Here is an 18,168-nt window from a genome sequence, read left to right as displayed (position 1 = left end):
TTGCACTAAGCCCCAAAAGGACAAAATAAAGAAGTACTTGATAAAGGAGAATGACAAAATGAATTAAGCAGGCACTACTAGATGGCAACTGGTTGCAATGGCGTTGGTTAACAGAGCCCGGTTACAGGCAAGTACTTCCATGCCTATGAAACGTTAAGTCTTCGAAACAACGTAAAAAAATGTTATTGGTTACAATTTTTTTTTTTTTATGCAATGACAGGGTGTGTTGTTCAAGAACACAAGTTATAAACACTGAAACCAAAAGTGCTATAAGAACGTGCACAAGACAGCGCAAGCCATGCAGCGTACATTCACTCTTTCGTTTAATTTGCAAATGACCAAAATGTACAATTGTTTTGCCCATTGAAGTTGGGCGATTGAACTTCGTTGGGCGCAAAGATGTTGTAAATTGTTTGAACCTCCCATGGGAGTGGCCCACGCATCGAAGGACTTCGAGAAGGACGAGGAAAAAGACATTCCGTGAAATAGAACAGGCCCTTTGACATGTGTGCTGCGTCTTTTTCATTTGGCACCTTTAAAAGGCCAGTCAACATGCTGCGACTTTTTTTCTTATACAAGCTCGGCAATTCGTAAAGTAGACAGCAGTGATCAGGTTTTCTGAATATTATAGCACTGCGCGCTGTTCAGAGCCTCCGTTTTGAAAAACAATTCCCCGCGCTCCTTTCCTACGCCTGACCAATCCTCCTTCCACGCGCAGTGACGCAAAGTTAGCAATCGCTGACTTTATGCAGCATGCAGCTCGTCGACTGACTAGGTTTAAACAAACAGTAATGAAGTCAACGTCAGCTCCTGTTCCTACCCACAGCTACGAAACTGCCCCTTGTTTCTTGGCACTGCTGTAATACAGTTCCGGCCTCACTGTTGTCGCGAGTACAAACATTCCTCGCTCGACTACAGCTCAGCATAGCACCTGCCCGCATGTGCTTTGCCCTCGACATGAGCAACACTCCTTTCTCTCCCTTCTCTCCTGCATTCCTGTTTCTTTTAGTCTTACTCCCCCCTTACCGACGTGTCGTTGTTGAGGTGACCTCCATGAGAAAGAAGTTGCAATGACGCACTTTTCTCCTGGTTTCCCTTTTATAGAACCTTTCCAGGAAAAAAGTGTTGCTTCGCTGTCAGCAGCAGATCGAGCGACCGGGAAGCAAAGAATCATGGGCACCAGGTAAACAGTAAACAACCAGGCTCTGCCAGAAAGTGAAAGTGCGTTGCGACGGATTGAGTTCGCTGATTACGTCAATCGCTGACATCGTGTCATGTTGCCGAAGTGGACGATGATGGGCTACGCCTTCTCCATATGAGGGAGAAGGGTGCGAAGGCCCCATGAAAATTTGAAACCAATTGAAACCGATGTTCTAACCCCTGTAACTTTTTTAATATTCCACGTATTCGCGAAACTCTTGCAGTAGCTTGTTCACAATGCAGAAGTGCACATATTTCTCTTGATGAAAATTTTTTGACCTTGGGGTTGTTTACTGCCCCTTTAGATGCCCAAGTGCGGTTTTCCCACAGTATCAATGCTCATAGACTTGCTCATGACACGAAAAAGGAAAAAATATGCTACATATGTAGATAAAACTATTCAATGCGTTAAGCTTTTCAATAATGCATATTGTGAAGATGAGCAAGAGCATGCACATAAGGTGATCTGCACGGCTGTCTTTCATTTGCTTAGAAACTACCGCAAATCCCAACCTAGCACCCTTACCTGAGCGAAAGCAAACTCCCTTCTCCCTCTAACTTTCATGTTGAGGAGATTGGAATTACAGTTGAAACTTGAGTTTAAGAAACCAGATTTCACGAATTTCTCAATTAAAAAAAAACAATCAAGTTGCCACAGCAGTTGCCTGTGGGAACACGAGCTTGATTTGGGCAAGTTGGACGGCACTTATTCCTGTCCATGTTGTTTCTTCCTACCATCGTGCTGCAACTATGGTACAATTGCCTGTAGGCTTAATGTTCTTGCAAACACGAAATAACAAAACAAATAATGCTGCCATAACAAAGCATTCCGGAAAATAGAATGCATAGAAATAAGGACTTTGCTAAATTTATGACGTCTAGGACGTCTCGCAGAATGCTGCCAGAATTCTCGTTTTGGCTCTTACCAAACTACATACCGAAACAGAAGAGAATGACAGACTGCATATTTTTTCCAGGCTTTGGATCAGCTATACTATATGGTGAAAGCACACAGAGGAGGCGCAGGTGGCAAAAGTGCATATTAAATCTCACTTGCATGCTTTATAAGCAGGCAGGTGGGAATTAATGGCATGTACACTACCTTTTGTGTGTGTATGTGATACAATTCTAAATTTCGAAGGACCGAAAAAGCTCCATGCTCAGTTTTATAATGTTTCCAATTTAACGAACAAATTCATGGGTCCCAATTACCTTTAAATCGTGGTTCAACGGAATGCACCAATGACCCAGCAAGTGCACTCCCCCTCCCCTCCTGCCATTTTTCTTTTAACCTGTTCCCCGCTACAGGATCTTGCAAGTGCAATTCGTAGGAACTCAAGCACTGAGAGTCTTTAGAATGAGCACTATTTCTTGAAATTGCATTCTAGACTTGGCACGAATATTCACAAATTCTTAATGCTTCAAATATGCCACCCCCTCAATATGCTTCAAATATGCCACCCCCTCCCCTCTTAACACTTACAATGCATATTAAATAAATCATTTCATTAGAAGCACAAGTGTGCATTCTTCTTAGACGCTCTTCTGCCACCATCTTGAATTTTGATCCACGACCCAGCAAAGGCTCCAAATCTGGTCCAATTATCTCTCACTGAAGAGAGAGCGGGAGGGCATGCTGCCCGGGAATTTTCGGTAGATTCATCTCCTCAAGTTCCATAAAGAGATAACTTTCAATTGGCAAACAACAACAGATAACTTTCAATTGGCAAACAGCTTTATAGTGCAGTCCATGCAACTCCAATCGAAGCTACCTGACATCAACTGTAACTCAAGGGACAGTCGATTTTGTATATTCTATGGAAATTGTTTTTTTACATATCAAAGATAAAGGCAAGCACAGGACAGCAATCTCTATAAGAAATTGGAAGATCTAAAATACGCCATGCATTCTTTTATTATAGAAAAATAACACAAATATTGTTTTCATCTTCTCAAGTGAAAGATATGTAAAATTTTACATAAGCACATAGCTACAAGACTTATAACATTGTCTCGTTCTTTTCACACATGTACTTGTTTTTCTTCAGCATCAAGCAGCGCATAGTCTTGTGCTTATTTTGTAGCAAGTACTTTGAGTTATTTCATGAGACTTTAAAGAGGCCATGCCACAATTATCCATCAATTTACAGTTGTCAGATAAAAATACAAGTACAACGGCTGTTGACCCGAAGGTCGCTGGTTTGATCCTTGCTGCAGCGGTCACATTTTGACAAAGACGAAATGATTGAGGCCTGTGTACTGTGCGATTTCAGTGCACGTTGAAGAACACCAGGTGGTTGAAATTTCCCGAGCCAGCCACTACGGCCCCTCTACACACTCAAACCTCATTATAACAAAGTTGCATCTTGCAAGAAAAATGAGTTATATCCAAAAATTTGTTGAAAAGGTCTTTTCCATTAGCACTGTGTCTATTGCAAAACTATGTTTCATTTACTTCATTATAACAATATTTTGTTATATATTTGTTGGTTATATTGAGGTTTGAGTGTAATGATATTGCAGTTTTGGGACGTATAACCCCAGGTATTATTAAACAGGAGTACAGTGTCTATTGTACGGCACTTATATGTATAAAAATAACTGCGCTGTACAAAAATATTTCAGTGCAAAATAAGCTCAGGAATTAGCCAGGTGAAACCCCGCCAACCGCCAGTGACTGTCATTTTGTCATGGCATGAGCAATGTCATGTCCTCATGTAGCAGAGCCATCGTCTTCTACTGAAGCTTCAGCCACAGCAGATCTTCAATGTTGAGCTGCAGAAAACTGAAATGATTCAAATACACACACAGCTGGCCAGGGAACAAGAATGTTCAACAGAATGCAGATGCTTGCACAGCAAGCAGCTAGTGGCGTAGCCGGCCCAGCTCTGGTCAGTCGTTCCTCTATAAAAATATTCAATTTTAAATTAAGTGCCCCACCAAATGCTCTCAAATCTCGCAAGCTTGTTTGTGAACTTGCAAATAATAACCCACATAACAATGATTATGATCTATAATTAGGTGTCATGGCCCCTTTAAAGGATCATCTATCACTAAGAGTGTACTAACCACCTAGACGCCCCAACCTTATCCTTGCCAAGTATTTATTGTATCTTTTGGAATAAAACATCATTATTACATTGTATTATTGCTGCATGTGTTCCATCAGTCAACAGTGAGAAAACAAGGGACATTTAGGCCTACAGTCCACCTGCCTTGACGAATGGAAGCTGTAAACACGACCTCTGCACTGAAGCTTCCTCCTAGGTTGCCCACTTTTGAACAACTTCAATATTGTTACATACATATTGCCAGCCTCTCCTTGAACCATGCGAGCGTGCACCAGACAACAGACAGCTCGATCTCTGGGATGAACCGGTCAGAGCTACAACTGCTACTTTAAATGTATCACACAGTCTCGTCATTCCAGTGACAATATGAATGATAACTGATAAATTCATGCAGATAAAATTGCCTTTTCAAGCGTGACTGATCAAATATGTGCTACCAAGCTTTATGGTGGCTGATGCAGCAAGATACAATGAAATTATGTTTTCTCTCCCATGCTTTCTTGCACACCTTTAAGCTCACAAAATTCACAAATGTAAGCTTGGCTAAAGTTTGCATATCACATGTTTGCACGTTCTAGAAGTGGTAACTATGTCAAAGAATACTGCATACAACTTTTAAAAAAGGAATTACAGTACGCGCTGCATTGATATAGCCTCCTTTTGAGCTGCAACCAATAAAGCCAAATAAAAAAAAGAGAAAAAACCTAGCAAGCATCACGCAATTCTAACTCTTTCAACAGCTGTTCATCTGGTATTTCCTTTGCCATGCGAGCCACACTTGTGTCAGCGTGCCTCTGGCTGTACTCGCAGCATTCAAATGAAAAACCCCTGATATTATTATTGTCACGTAGTTTATTTACGTACAGACCTACTGGAAGGCCGAGGAACGCCATTAGAGCGAGAAACGTCAACAGGCCGAAATATACAAGCAAGCACAAGCTCGGGGCACGTGTGTGCACCAACGCTGTGGCTTGCCGTTTCTTGCTGCTTCGTCATCGTTCGCATAGTTCCCTACATTGGCCCCCGGTGAATAGCGTAGCCAACCTGGCGACTTAAGGCGTAGTCACTATAGCGGGGTCGTAATACGGCTTCAGGCGACTCACATGCACAATTTCTCGGCCACAACGGCATAAGTCATCAGACTGTATCAAAGGCTCAATCTTATAATTGACTGGTGACGTACGGGCGAGAATGCGGTAGGGCCCGTGGTATCGTGCCAGTAATTTCGACGAAAGGCCAGGAGTACTCGGTGGAATCCAGAGCCAAACGAGAGCACCAGTCGTGAAAGTAGAGAGATGTCGGTCGGTGTCATGCCGTAGCTTCTGGTGGCCTTGGTCCTCGGTTGTCAGTGAACAGGCCAATCGTCTGCAATATTCTGCGTACCTGGCAACATTAGAAGTTGCAGTGTACTCAGAGGAGCCGGGCGTGTATGGGAGGATAGTGTCCAGCGTGCACGATGGTTCACGTCCGTACAACAGAAAGAAAGGGGAAAACCCTGTCGTCGCGTGCATAGCGGTGTTATACGCATGCGTGACGAATGGAAGGACAGTGTGCCAATTGGTCTGGTCTGAAGCTGTGTACATCGTCAACATACCACCGAGAGAGCGATTAAATTGTTCTGTGAAGCCATTCGTCTGCGGGTGATATGCTGTCATCATGCGATGAACCATGTTGCACTGAGCGAGCAAGGCTCGAATGACGTCAGACAAGAAAACACACCCCCGGTCGCTCAAAAGTTTGCGGGGAGCACCATGGCGAAGAACAAAGTTGCGCAAGATGAAAAACGCAACTTCCCTCGCGGTTGCTGCGGATAGTGCTGCCGTCTCCGCGTAACGCGTGAGGTGGTCCACGCCGACAATTATCCACCTATTTCCAGAAGACGACGTGGGAAGTGGTCCGTATAAGTCGATACCGACTCGGTCAAACGGACACGCTGGACAAGGCAGAGGCTGAAGTGTATCGGCAGGGCGTTGAGGTGGGACTTTACGTCGCTGGCATGCAGTACAAGCACGTACGTACTTGCGGACAAATGTGTACATGCCGCGTCAGTAGTACCGCTGACGTAAACGATTGTACGTTTTGAGAGCGCCAGCGTGAGCGCTTTGCGGGTCGTTGTGGAAAGTAGTACAGATTTCCGAGCGCATGTGGTTGGGTATCACTAACAGCCACTTCCGACCTTCAGACGTATAATTCCGCTGATAGAGTAGGTCGTCTCGAATAGCGAAATGTGTGGCTTGACGGCGGATAGTTCTTGAGACCAAATTAGCTAACGGATCAGTCAGAAAGGCGAGGAGTTGGGAAATCCACACATCTTTGCGTTGTTCCGATGCCATGTCTGTGAAGTCGATTGGTGTTATGACAGCTGAAGAAGGTGACGAGGGGGTTGGGTCAGCTGGTAGCGGCGAGCGGGATAGTGCATCAGCGTCAGGGTGCTTGCGGCCGGATCGGTATACAACCCGAATGTCGTATTCCTGTAGGCGAAGCGCCCAACGACCAAGGCGCCCCGACGTGTTTTTGAGCGATGATAGCCAGCATAAATGGTGGTGGTCCGTGACAACTTCGAAAGGGCGGCCATAAAGGTATGGGCGGAACTTCGTCAAAGCCCAGACAATTGCGAGGCACTCTTTTTCCGTGACGGAATAATTACACTCGGCTTTCTTGAGGGTTCGACTCGCGTAAGCGACAACGTATTCTTGGTACCCTGGTTTTCGTTGAGCCAATACAGCACCAAGACCGACACCAGTGGCGTCGGTGTGGACCTCCGTAGGCGCATCAGGGTCAAAATGACGTAGTATTGGAGGGGATAATAATATCCGCCAAAGCGCAGTGAAGGATTCGTTGCACTCTTTTGACCAAGCAAAAATGCCTTTGGAAGTTGTCAACAAGTTGGTAAGAGGCACGATGATGGAAGAGAAGTTGCGCACAAATCGACGAAAGTATGAGCACAGGCCGATAAAACTTCGCAGCGCCTTGATGGAATTGGGCTTCGGATAGTCCGCCAAGGCGCGGAGTTTCGCCGGATCTGGGAGAACACCCTCTGTGCAGACGACGTGACCCAGTATAGTGAGCTGACGTGCGGCAAAATGGCACTTCTTGATGTTAAGTTGAAGGTTGAAGGCCAGCAGAGGTGAGACACGTGAGAACAGCACGAAAACGAATAAGGTGAGTCAAAAAGTCGCGAGAAAAAACCACGATGTCGTCTCAGTAGCAGAGGCACATGTTCCACTTGTAGCCGCGAAGGATGGTGCTACAATGTTGGTTCAAATGCAGCGCCCCCACGCGGCGCTGATAGTTTTGTTGAGCTGTGCAAGCCTGGCACAGCGGCGAGGTGGCTGTTTTGGAAACAATAAACCACAGTTCCTTCAGGGCTAAGGGCTCAACATGTTCTCGTGTTCTTTGCGGGCCTGATGGCCTACTGTTCATGGTCGTCACTGCCGCCTGGCCATCAGTTAATCTACACATGTAACATCTGGCGACGAGGATGGGACACCAAAAGGCAACCGGGTGTACTGAAATAACCCCATATGCGTCGAAATTGTGACGTACTCCCTAGAGGCCTCGTCAAGGACAACTTGCTGGTACGCATCTCGCAAAGCCAATTTTGTGAATTTCTCACGTCCAGCAAGCACAGTCCACAGGTCCTCAATCCTTGGAATGGGGTACTGCTCCACTGTTGCCACTGAGTTTATGGTGACACCAAAGTCTCCAAAGATTCTGATGCGTCCATTCCTTTTGGTCACAGGAACAATAGGTGCAGCCCATTTTTCTGTCTTGACTGGAACAAGAATGGAATCTCTTCTTAGTCTATGGATTTCTTGAGTTACTCCATCTGTCAAGGCGTACGGAAGTGGACGTGGCTTGAAGAATCGAGGCGGAGCATCTGAAGGAACATGTAGAGAAGCTTTAGCACCCTTGAATGTACCCAGGCCTTCTTCAAACACTTCGGCGTAGTCTTGGACTAGGTGTTTGACGTTGGAAAGTGCGTGGATGTTCACTTCAACATCGGAGACACCAATGCCCAGCTCACGCATCCAGTTGCGTCCAAGAAGAGTGGGCCATCCATCTGCGGTCAGAAAAATAGGTAAGTCAGCCTCCCTGCCATGAATCTTCACACTCACGTCAGCTTAGCCCTGAACCTTTTCTAGTTCCCCGGAATAGCTTCGCAGAAGCACTTGTGATGGCTGCACAGGAACCGAAGGCAAAAGCTTAAGAAGACGCGACTTGGTTATGACAGAGACACTTGCCCCTGTGTCCACTTCCATGCGGAGCGGCTTGCCGCGAACGTCAACAGTGACAGTAAAGGCGGAGGCTGCGTTGCGTAGTCGACCAGCCACATGTCAAAAACTTCGTAAAATGAAGTGGTAGCGGCGTCCTGCTTGTGTAGCGTATTAACACGATGACGGTTACTCGACGACGGTGAACTGCAAGCCGAGAACGAACGTGCCTTGGTAGGGCTGTTGCTTTGGGCTTGGCCGTCCCTTCGTCGCGAATTGCACACCTTCGCAAAATGACCTCGTTTGTGGCAATAATTGCAGATTGTCTTCACATGCTTGCATTTTGATGCAAGATGTCCGTCCCCACAGCAGTAGCAGGTGACGCCCCCTGAACCTGACGAGACATGGTGAGTCGAGAAAGCGCTGCTTGTGTTCGCTTGCGCTATCTCACCTGCGTCCCTTTTTGCTGCTTCGATTGCCAGGGCGGTCTGCACAGCGTCGTCGAAGGTGAGGTCCGGTTTTTCCAGAAGTCTTGTTTGGACGTCCACGTTGTTTATGCCACACACGACGCGGTCGCGGAGCATGTTTTTGAGTTCAGCCCCGAAGCTGCAGTGCTCGGACAGGCTTTTTAGTGCTGCGATAAAATTGCTGACTGATTCCCCTTCCGCGCGAACGCGCGAGTTGAAACCAAAACGCTGCACGACAGCAGAGGGCTTCGGACAATAATGGCTTCCAGGTACTTGAAGAAACTTGTCCAGATTCTTGTCACTGGGCTTGGCGGGCTTGACCAAATTGCGGAGCAAAGCATACGTTTTCTGCCCGCAGCAGCTGATGAACACGGCAGTACGCTTGTCTGGGGCGACATCATTCGCCAGAAAAAATGCTTTGATCCGGTCCACGTAACAGGGCCAGTCGTCTCCTCCCCCCTCGAATGGCTCGACGTTGCCGAAACTTGGCATGGTGAACAGATGGCAGAGAGCTGCGGGAACGAAGACTTACATGAAACTTCCTTTCATCCTCGTCGCCAGTTGTTACATGTGTAGATTAACTGATGGCCAGGTGGTAGTGACTACCGTGAACAGTAGGCCATCAGGCCTGCGAAGAACACGAGACCATCTTGAGCCCTTAGCCCAGAACGAACTATGGTTTATTGGTTCCAGAAGTGCCTCAACAGGAACAGCTACCTGGAACTAGCTTCTCTGGGAGTAGCTGTGCCACGAAGAGCGACGGGACTGCGCTCAACAGTGGTGTACATGTGAACAGTGACTCTGTCGTGCCTACGCCTAGCACGCAGAAGTTGCGACGTGGCACAAGAACTAGGAAACTTGTGAATAGGTACTCCCCGTGATCTTCCTCCTAAGAAGGGAGGAGTGTTACAATGTTGGTTCAAATGCAGCGCCCCCATGCGGCGCTGATAGTTGTGTTGAGCTGTGCAAGCCTGGCACAGCGGCGGGGTGGCCGTTTTGGAAACAATAAACCACAGTTCGTTCTGGGCTAAGGGCTCAACATGTTCTTGTGTTCTTCGCGGGCCTGATGGCCTACTCTTCACGGTGGTCACTACCGCCTGGCCATCAGTTAATCTACACATGTAACAGATGGTGTCCATCATCCTTTCGAAGGTAGCTGGGGCATCGCAGAGTCCAAACGGTATGATGTTAAACTCATACAGCCCGTCAGGTGTTACAAATGCAGTCTTCGATCGGTCAGGATCAGCCGTTGAAACTTGCCAATATCCTGAGCGTAAATCTAAAGAGGAGAAATATTCTGCTCCTTGCAAGCAATCGAGAGCATCGTCAATGTGTGGCAACGGGTACACATCCTTCCGAATTATCTTACTGAGCCGGCGGTAGTCGACACAGAATCGGATAGACCCATCCTTTTTGGGCACAAGTACAACAGGGGACGACCAAGGGCACTGCGATGGCTGGATGACACCACGCTTGAGCATATCGTCGACTTGTTCGTTGATAATATGCCGCTCTTCCGCTGAAACTTGATATGGTCGTTGGCGTAAGGGAGCATGAGTACCGGTGTCAATGTGGTGCGTGATGTTCGCTCTGCGACCCAAAGATGATTGAGCGCAATCGAAGGCAGAACGGAACTCTCGAAGAATCGACAAGAGTTCACGTCTTTGTGTCGGCGATAGCTCAGCGGCAACAAAGGGCTGGAATGAGTCTGGCGTGGACAGTGTGGCCACAGGTGGCGTCATAGCATTGAGCTGGAGGTAAGGTGGGTGTTCGGCAAACTCCAGAGGGCGCAAGAGGTCAACGTCTTGTATGTTACCCAAACATTCTCCGCGAAGTAAGGTAACTGACGACAATAGCGAGTTCGCAACGAGCATGGCGGTAGAACCGGATTCTACGGTGAGTATGGCAAAGGGCAGGTGTAGGCTACAGTGGCGGGTAAATACGTCAGACGGAGTGAACAAAACAGTTCCGGCAGGAGTGGCCGTTCAGGTCAGGGCTACAAGGGTGGATGTTCTCGGTGCTATTTCCGTGTCTGCAAGAACGACAAGTTTGTAGGCTTCAGAAAGAGAATCTACCAAACAAGAGGTTGGCAGCGGTGTAAGAGCAACTTCTGCACGTGAGCAATCTATGATGGCCCGATGACGCGAAAGAAAGCCCCATCCAAGAATGACTTTGTGGGAGCATGATGCCAGCACAAAAAATTCAATGGCATAAAGTTCACCTTGGATAATGACACGTGCAGTGCACACAGCTGTAGGTTCTATGCACTGAGAGTTGGCCGTGCGGAGTATCAGGCCCGAGAGAGGCGTCGTCACCTTTTTCAACTTACGGCATAAGGTCTCACAGATTATGGAAACGGCGGCCCCTGTGTAGATAAGCGCTTGTGCGGCGGTCCCCTCAACATTGACGTCGATAACCTTTTACAGCGAAAAAGATGGAGGCCTTAAGCAGTTCGAATTGTATGCAGCTGTTGCCTCCGGAGCTGCAGCGATCAGTTTCCCGCTTCCGTAGCAGGTCGGCGACGCATAGGTGACAGGGAGCGTCGTCGGGGCGATGGTGACCGATGGTTTGCGTAGGGTCGATGACCGTCAGTAGTGTACCTTGATGGCGTCCTAGACGATGCAATTGGCCTGCCCACGATGTCAACTGGAGGGGGATCTCGGCGACAGTGGCAGGCGACGTGCCCAGCGATAACACAGGCGAGACAGAGGGGCCTATTATCCGGCGTCCTCCAAGCGTCTGAGCGACAGTAAAATGGAGCTGAAGATCTCGCAAAGGAATAAGGCACAGCAATTGGGGTTGTAGGCACGACATAGGGGGGTGTGGCAGGTTGAGCATACGACGTACGCTGTTGCGTAGGCCGAGCAGCGACGGCAGCGTGCGTGAGAGGCGTAGTGACAGGAGGTTGCTGATGCATCGGTGGAAGGGCCTCAGCGACTTGAGTCCGAATGGCGTGTTGGAAATCTGGTGCCAAAGCTTGTGCGGGCTCATCTGTCAGTGACAGCAGTGACAGCTGGCGCGCTACCTCTTCGCGGATGAAGTCCTTGATTGTCGAAAGCAGCGACTGCTGATCGGTAGGATGGGCAGCTAGGTGCAAGCTTGCGAGCGTGTCTGGCGTCGCGAGGGCTCGACGAGCAATCGCGCGCTGCTTACGCAACTCATCCAAGCTCTGAGAAAGGAAAACGAGCACAACAATTGTGGGGGATTTTTCGCGAGCAACATCTGAAAGGCGCCGTTGTCAATGCCTTTCAAAATGTGCCTGATTTTTTCTTCCTCAGGCATGGTAGAGCTGACGCGGTTGCATAGATGTAACACATCTTCGATGTAGCCCGTGTAGGTCTCGCCTGGCTGCTGCGCACGGTGACGTAAACGCTGCTCGGCTTGAAGCTTGCGTGCCGCAGGTCGTCCAAAGACGTCCGTAGTAGCAGTCTTGAATGCAGACCACGTAGGAATGTCAGCTGCATGGTTATTAAACCATAGTTGCGCGGTGTCCGCAAGGTAGAACGTGACGTAGCCCAGCTTACTAGGGTCGTCCCATCTGTTACTTGCGCCGACTTTGTCGTACCTCGCAAACCAATCTTCGACGTCCGACTCAGTGGAGCCCATGAAGATAGGAGCATCTTGTTGAGGATACACGGCGCCGCAAGTGACATGGACGGTCGAAGGTCCCACCTGGAGAGGCGTCTCGGTGGCCATGTTCGTGTCACGTATAGGGGGAAGCTTACGGGAGCGAAGTTCCAGGTTTGTACGGGAGTCCACACACCTCCACCAGACGCCAGTAGAGCGAGGAACATCAACAGGCCGAAAAATACAAGCAAGCGCAAGCTGAGGGCGCTTGTGCACCAACGCTGTGGCTTGCCGTTTCTTGCTGCTTCGTCATTGTTCGCATAGTTCCCTACATTATTATTATTAGGAACCGTCCGCATCGGTGGAACAGTGACTAGGGCGATCGGCTGCTGATCCAAAGGTCACGGGTTCGTTTGCCGCCGCGCATTCGATGGTGGCAAAAATGCTTGAGGCTCGGGTGCTGTGCGATGTCAGTGCTCATTAAACAACACCAGATGGTGTGAAATTCCGGAACCCTTCACTACCGCGTTCTTCAAAATCATATCATGGTTTTGGGACGTGAAACCAGACATATAATTAAGAACGAAGAGGTGTATTGTAAATATGTCGTTCATTAGGTCTGATTTACTTTTTTTAAAGGCTAATTGAAGCCCCGTGAAATCCAAATTTACCGCTGAATACGGACAACAGTGGGCTATATAAGTAGATTCTGAGGTATTTCGGAGACATGGGCACACTGGTGAAAAAATTATTGGAGCAAGCCTAAATATATTGCCAGTAGAAAAAACTAAGTTTTCCTCAGTTTCTCTCAAAAAGAAAAGAAAAACTTTGCATGTGCATACGTGCGCCGTTAGACCGATGTTATGCATAACGTGAAGCAAGATCTGATATGCTTGCGACAGGCGCGCAGCCCGAATTTTTTTTTTAGGGTGGGGGAGGGGGGGACTTGATTTTGGGGAGGGCATTCCCTTGAAGGGCGATTTTTTTTATCTGTACGCTATGGTGAAAAAAAAATGTTGGCAGGGGGGGGGGGGGGGGGCATGGACCCGTTGTGTTGCCGCCTGGCTTGCGGTAATATGTCAAAGCCAATCAGGCACAACTAATTAGCCCGACAGTTCATTATTTAAAGGTAGACGGTTCTCCATGCGTTCCATTACATGCACATGACGAGTGTGGCTGTCCACTTGAAGAAATTGAGGAAGCACAAGATCCTCATCTAGATCTCGCTCGTAGGACAACTATAAACTGCATTCATGATGGTATTGGAAGTATTTAAACCTTGTGGCTTCAAATTCAGTGTCAACTCAATAGCTGAGGTTAACGTGTATTTTGTTTAAAAAAACCTTGTTTATATTTATTTGCCAGTTGGGACGCATTTATTTTAGCGACGAAATTCCGGGTATAATGTGAACCGGACAATGATCAGTAATGATTCTTTGTATAAAGGTATACTGAGCGTCTTTATTTTCGTGTAGTGACGTACGCATTTATTCCCGCTACTTATATATATAGATATAATGTAAATCGGACCGTTAAAAGTAATTAATCTTCGTAAATTGTCCCCTATAGACAATTTATCACTTAAATGATGCAAGATGGGACAAACTGAGGGCTTTGTGGAAAAATGGTTTCTAGAAATGTCTATGTTTTCTAACCAGATGCTAAGAACTACAGCCAGTTGGCCAGGAATATACTCAGTAGCTTCTTTATAACAACAGTATGGAAGAACAAAATGGCATCGTATGCTGACCGAACGACAGCAGGATACGACTATTCTGTACCAAAATAGGGAGGATGAGTGAGATTACCCCTTCTCGGTATGCGGTGCAAGCCGGTGAAAACGCGATTACTTCGCCGACGGGCAGCCCCCTCACCCCCTGTTGCGGCCAGACAGTCAACTTTTCCTTTCACGCGCGCTCTTTTGTTCGCGAAACAACTCGGCAGGCCGCACCAAAGGGAGAGATCGAGTGGCCATGCTACGAGCTTGCTCAGGGAGTGTAAAAAAAAAAAACAGCCTGTTTACTGGCCCTTCAAAATCAAGGTAAAACATTTTATAACTATTTCTTTGTGGTTACTTTGTATAGAGAGCTAAGAGTACATGCCAAGAAAATTAAAAACTTTTTAATGCATAAAAATCACACTAGAACTCCTTTGAAATAGTTAGCTGAGCTAGTCGGAATACTGGAAATGCGTCGAATGCTACAAATATGTCACACAACAGTGTGCTCTTTAAGGTGTCCCTGAAACGTTTTCTTTCTTTGTGTAAACATTTAGTAGACGAAACCATGTACACCATAAATTAAGGGATGCGCATTATACTGTAGCTACGAGCAATTGGCTTTTTTTCACCATTTTTTTACTGCTGCTTCTCAAAAAAAATTTTTGTACACTGGCGATCAGTGGCCAATGGCATAAGTGTGCACAGCAGGGGGGGGGGGGGGGACAGCCTGCCTTCTTGCTAACAAATGCTGGTAGGGGGCAGACATTGTGACCCCACTTCTTTCCATGACTATAGGGAACGGCCACACCTCCTTCTGCCTCTTCCACACGCTTGTGGCCACAGAACTAAGCCCTGTTTTCTGCAGCTGTCGCCACTAGGCGTCACAACAATATGGGCCATGGGTCATTCACCCCGTCTTCGCCAGCACAGCGATGCTAGGAGCTATGTGCACAAACGAAATCTCTCCGACAATGATTACCAGTGAGTGTAAATACAGCAATTGTGGCAGCGTGTTCAGGAGGCAATGTTAAAGGCTTTAATTTGAGGACACCAGCATTGGTCAGTTAACAAGAGCCTGATGTTCACTGCACCAATGCACTGATGCAGCTCTCTTTGCTGGCAGTTTGGCACAAGCTTGAAGAGTCACTGATCACATTTGCAGCCCGCAATGCAACAATGGATATTCATGATGTTTGAGCAGAGAAACCTTGAGATCAAAACACGTCTTGCAGCTCATTTCAACACTGAGCATGTAATTCAGGCAGGCAATGCTCACTGTACTTCAGAGGTTACCAGGTGTATTAGGCAAATTGAGATTGTTTACTCTCTTAATGTCCTCTAAATACAATAAATTATATGAATTAATCCAACTATTATGAACAAAAACTTGCTTGCAATCCTGTTGAGAAGATTAATTGTTGCTTTGATTTGAAGGTCCCTTCAAAAGCAGGTAAAGATTCATGAAATTATATGAATTAATCCAACTATTATGAACAAAAACTTGCTTGCAATCCTGTTGAGAAGATTAATTGTTGCTTTGATTTGAAGGTCCCTTCAAAAGCAGGTAAAGATTCATGAGAGAGTTTCTGGAAAACTTTGTTTATAAAAATTATTCTACAATTGACATGTGCACTTTTTAAAAATATATTTCACATTTCATCAGGATTTAGTCTTACACATGCACACAAAAAAAGACAGCACATGGTCTGAATCCCCATGTTTTGCGCCTAATAAATAATCATTGTTGGGGATTGACGTCCTAAAAACTACCATGTGATCATGGGAGAGGCCGTAGTGGAGGGCTCCAGAAATTTCGACCACCTGGTGTTCTCTAATCTGCACCTAAATCTAAGCACATGGTCCTCAAAATGGGGCCGCCATGGCCAGGATTCGATCCTGCGATCTGCAGGTGAGCAGCTGAGTGCCTTAGCCACTAGACTATCGCGGCGGGTCAAATGTTTTGTGTCTATTTACTAGTACACATGTAAGAAGGCTGTATTTTTGGATATCATCATATGTGCGTCCAATTACTAGTACTAGAAACAGCCAAAATAATGTCGAATATGCTAATTTTTCTATGTTCTCCTGCCATCTGTAAGCTTTTTTGCATGCATAATATAGTTCCCTCTTGTATTAGAAGAGCAAAAGCTTATGCCAGCCTTTGTTTTCTCTTGCTACACGTTAAAAAGGCTGATTTTCTCACACGAAAGCACAGGAAAATTTAAGGTTGTCTTTGTCATAAGCAGACGGTGACCACCTAAATTTGTTTCTACATGTGCATGATCACTTCCTGTGTATACATGTGAAGTTAGCTCAATAAGTGCTTCAGTTGCAAGCAATAGTCTTGTTCTGTCGTTTCATGGTTGTCTTGTCTTTTTGTTGTATTCCAGAATGTTTCAATAATGAGTGTCAACCCACTCACCTAATTTGCTCTGTTCCCAAAGCAAAGCTTTTTAAAAATGAAAGCCACATGAATAAGAAACTGAATATCTTGATAGTTTTATGTGAAGTGAAAACGTGCTTGACTATGCACTTGACTTTCTGCATATGTGCATTTTGTGCATATATTTGCAAGTAAAGCCTCAAATAAAGTTAGACAAACAAAAGTAGTGCTACTCCTGTCTATCTTGTTCTGGTGAATGTCTTGTTTTTGTGCTAATTATTTTCCTGTTACCACATGAATGTGCTTTGTAGCCGCATGCTACATATCCACTGGTACCAACATTCCTTCCTGTAGTGTGTTTCCATAGATTGCATTGACCGATTTATGCATGTCTAGTTGAGCAGACAACGCTTATAGTCTCTACGTAGTGTATGCATTAAGCAGTCGGTTCTGCAGATGCTTCAATGTTCATAATCTACCAGCGAGATCGAACCTAGCAAACCTTTTACGTATCTGGCATTTGGCTAATAAAGGCCTCCATTGTTGAGGCAGCTGCTTGCTTGTGAAATGCGTCAGAGGAATAAACCACTAGGTCTGACATAGTCTATTTAAGCAGCTGACAGCACACGAATTACCGGATAACACTCGATGGAGCTTTGCTTTTCTTTTGCATAAATTTGTATGAGTATGCACAGTGACTTGTAGGAAAAAATATGAGTGAAGGAGTAAACAAAAGCTAACGCTTAAAGTGGGATGTCCTCGAGGCTAGCCACACCAAATTTTTCTTGCTTGGATCTAAATGGGAAGCACTGGTGCGGTGATGACTATTGGATGCATATGCGTTGGCTGAATATAATATACGGGCATCATGTCTTCCATACTTAGACACAGCGGCGAGGATAGTTCAAAAGCGAAACCACCATTGTAGCCGCGCTCACTTGGCAAAAAAATAAAGAAAGTAACAAAATATCGGGACGGTGCAAGCAGACTGAATGACAGCTGTCAGTTCAAGAGCCAGGGCTGAAAAAAAAAAAAAAGCGACCAACCATGTTTCGTTACACGGCCTAGGCCACACAGAGAAGCGGTGACGCACGGTGCTGACAACACGCAATCAGCGCGTGCACGCAAACACAGCAAGCACACCCAACATCCAAGGATCGCGCAGATCTACTCACTGCGGCACATCTTCACGGGCATTGTTAGTAACTTTGCTGTTGCAAGGTGTCCTAGGCGTGCACAGGGATTTGGTTGCTACCGAGAACAAGCGCAGGAGTACAGACCAAGGCTGCCAAGAAATTGCTCGGCTCAAGGACCTCCTGTGCGAAGAGAACGCGAGAAGGATGCAGTGCACCACGGCCGCCGCTTGACCAACGTGTTGGAGCACCGTCACTATGAAAACGTGCGGACGAACACACACTAGTGCGCGCAGCAAGACTTCGACGCCGACAGCTGCTGCATCGGCACTCTCTAGAGGAGCGATTGTTACCGTGTCGCTTTGGTCGGGGCCGCCGTGACATTCGCCTGCGCCATATGGAAGAATGAAACG

General features: G+C 46.7%; 1 protein-coding gene across 9 annotated transcripts in view; it reads right to left on the bottom strand.

The window, feature by feature from the left end:
- The window catches only part of LOC119174174 (solute carrier family 41 member 1), a 149,555-nt gene that overhangs the window by 86,158 nt on the left and 45,229 nt on the right, over positions 1 to 18,168 (bottom strand). For 6 of the 9 annotated variants that reach the window (XR_012895448.1, XM_075896050.1, XM_075896052.1 and 3 more), the window contains exon 2: positions 17,798 to 17,938. The exons of 2 other annotated variants lie outside the window; for them this stretch is intronic. The gene's annotated coding sequence lies outside the window, so the exon portion shown is untranslated. Of the gene's footprint in view, positions 1 to 17,797; positions 17,939 to 18,108; positions 18,131 to 18,168 lie in introns of those variants that run through there. One more of the 9 variants, XM_075896051.1, reaches the window with a different exon arrangement.

This window comes from Rhipicephalus microplus, chromosome 5 (assembly GCF_043290135.1).
Source record: "Rhipicephalus microplus isolate Deutch F79 chromosome 5, USDA_Rmic, whole genome shotgun sequence".
Taxonomy (NCBI): domain Eukaryota; kingdom Metazoa; phylum Arthropoda; class Arachnida; order Ixodida; family Ixodidae; genus Rhipicephalus; species Rhipicephalus microplus.
This window is presented reverse-complemented; position numbering and strand designations above follow the sequence as displayed.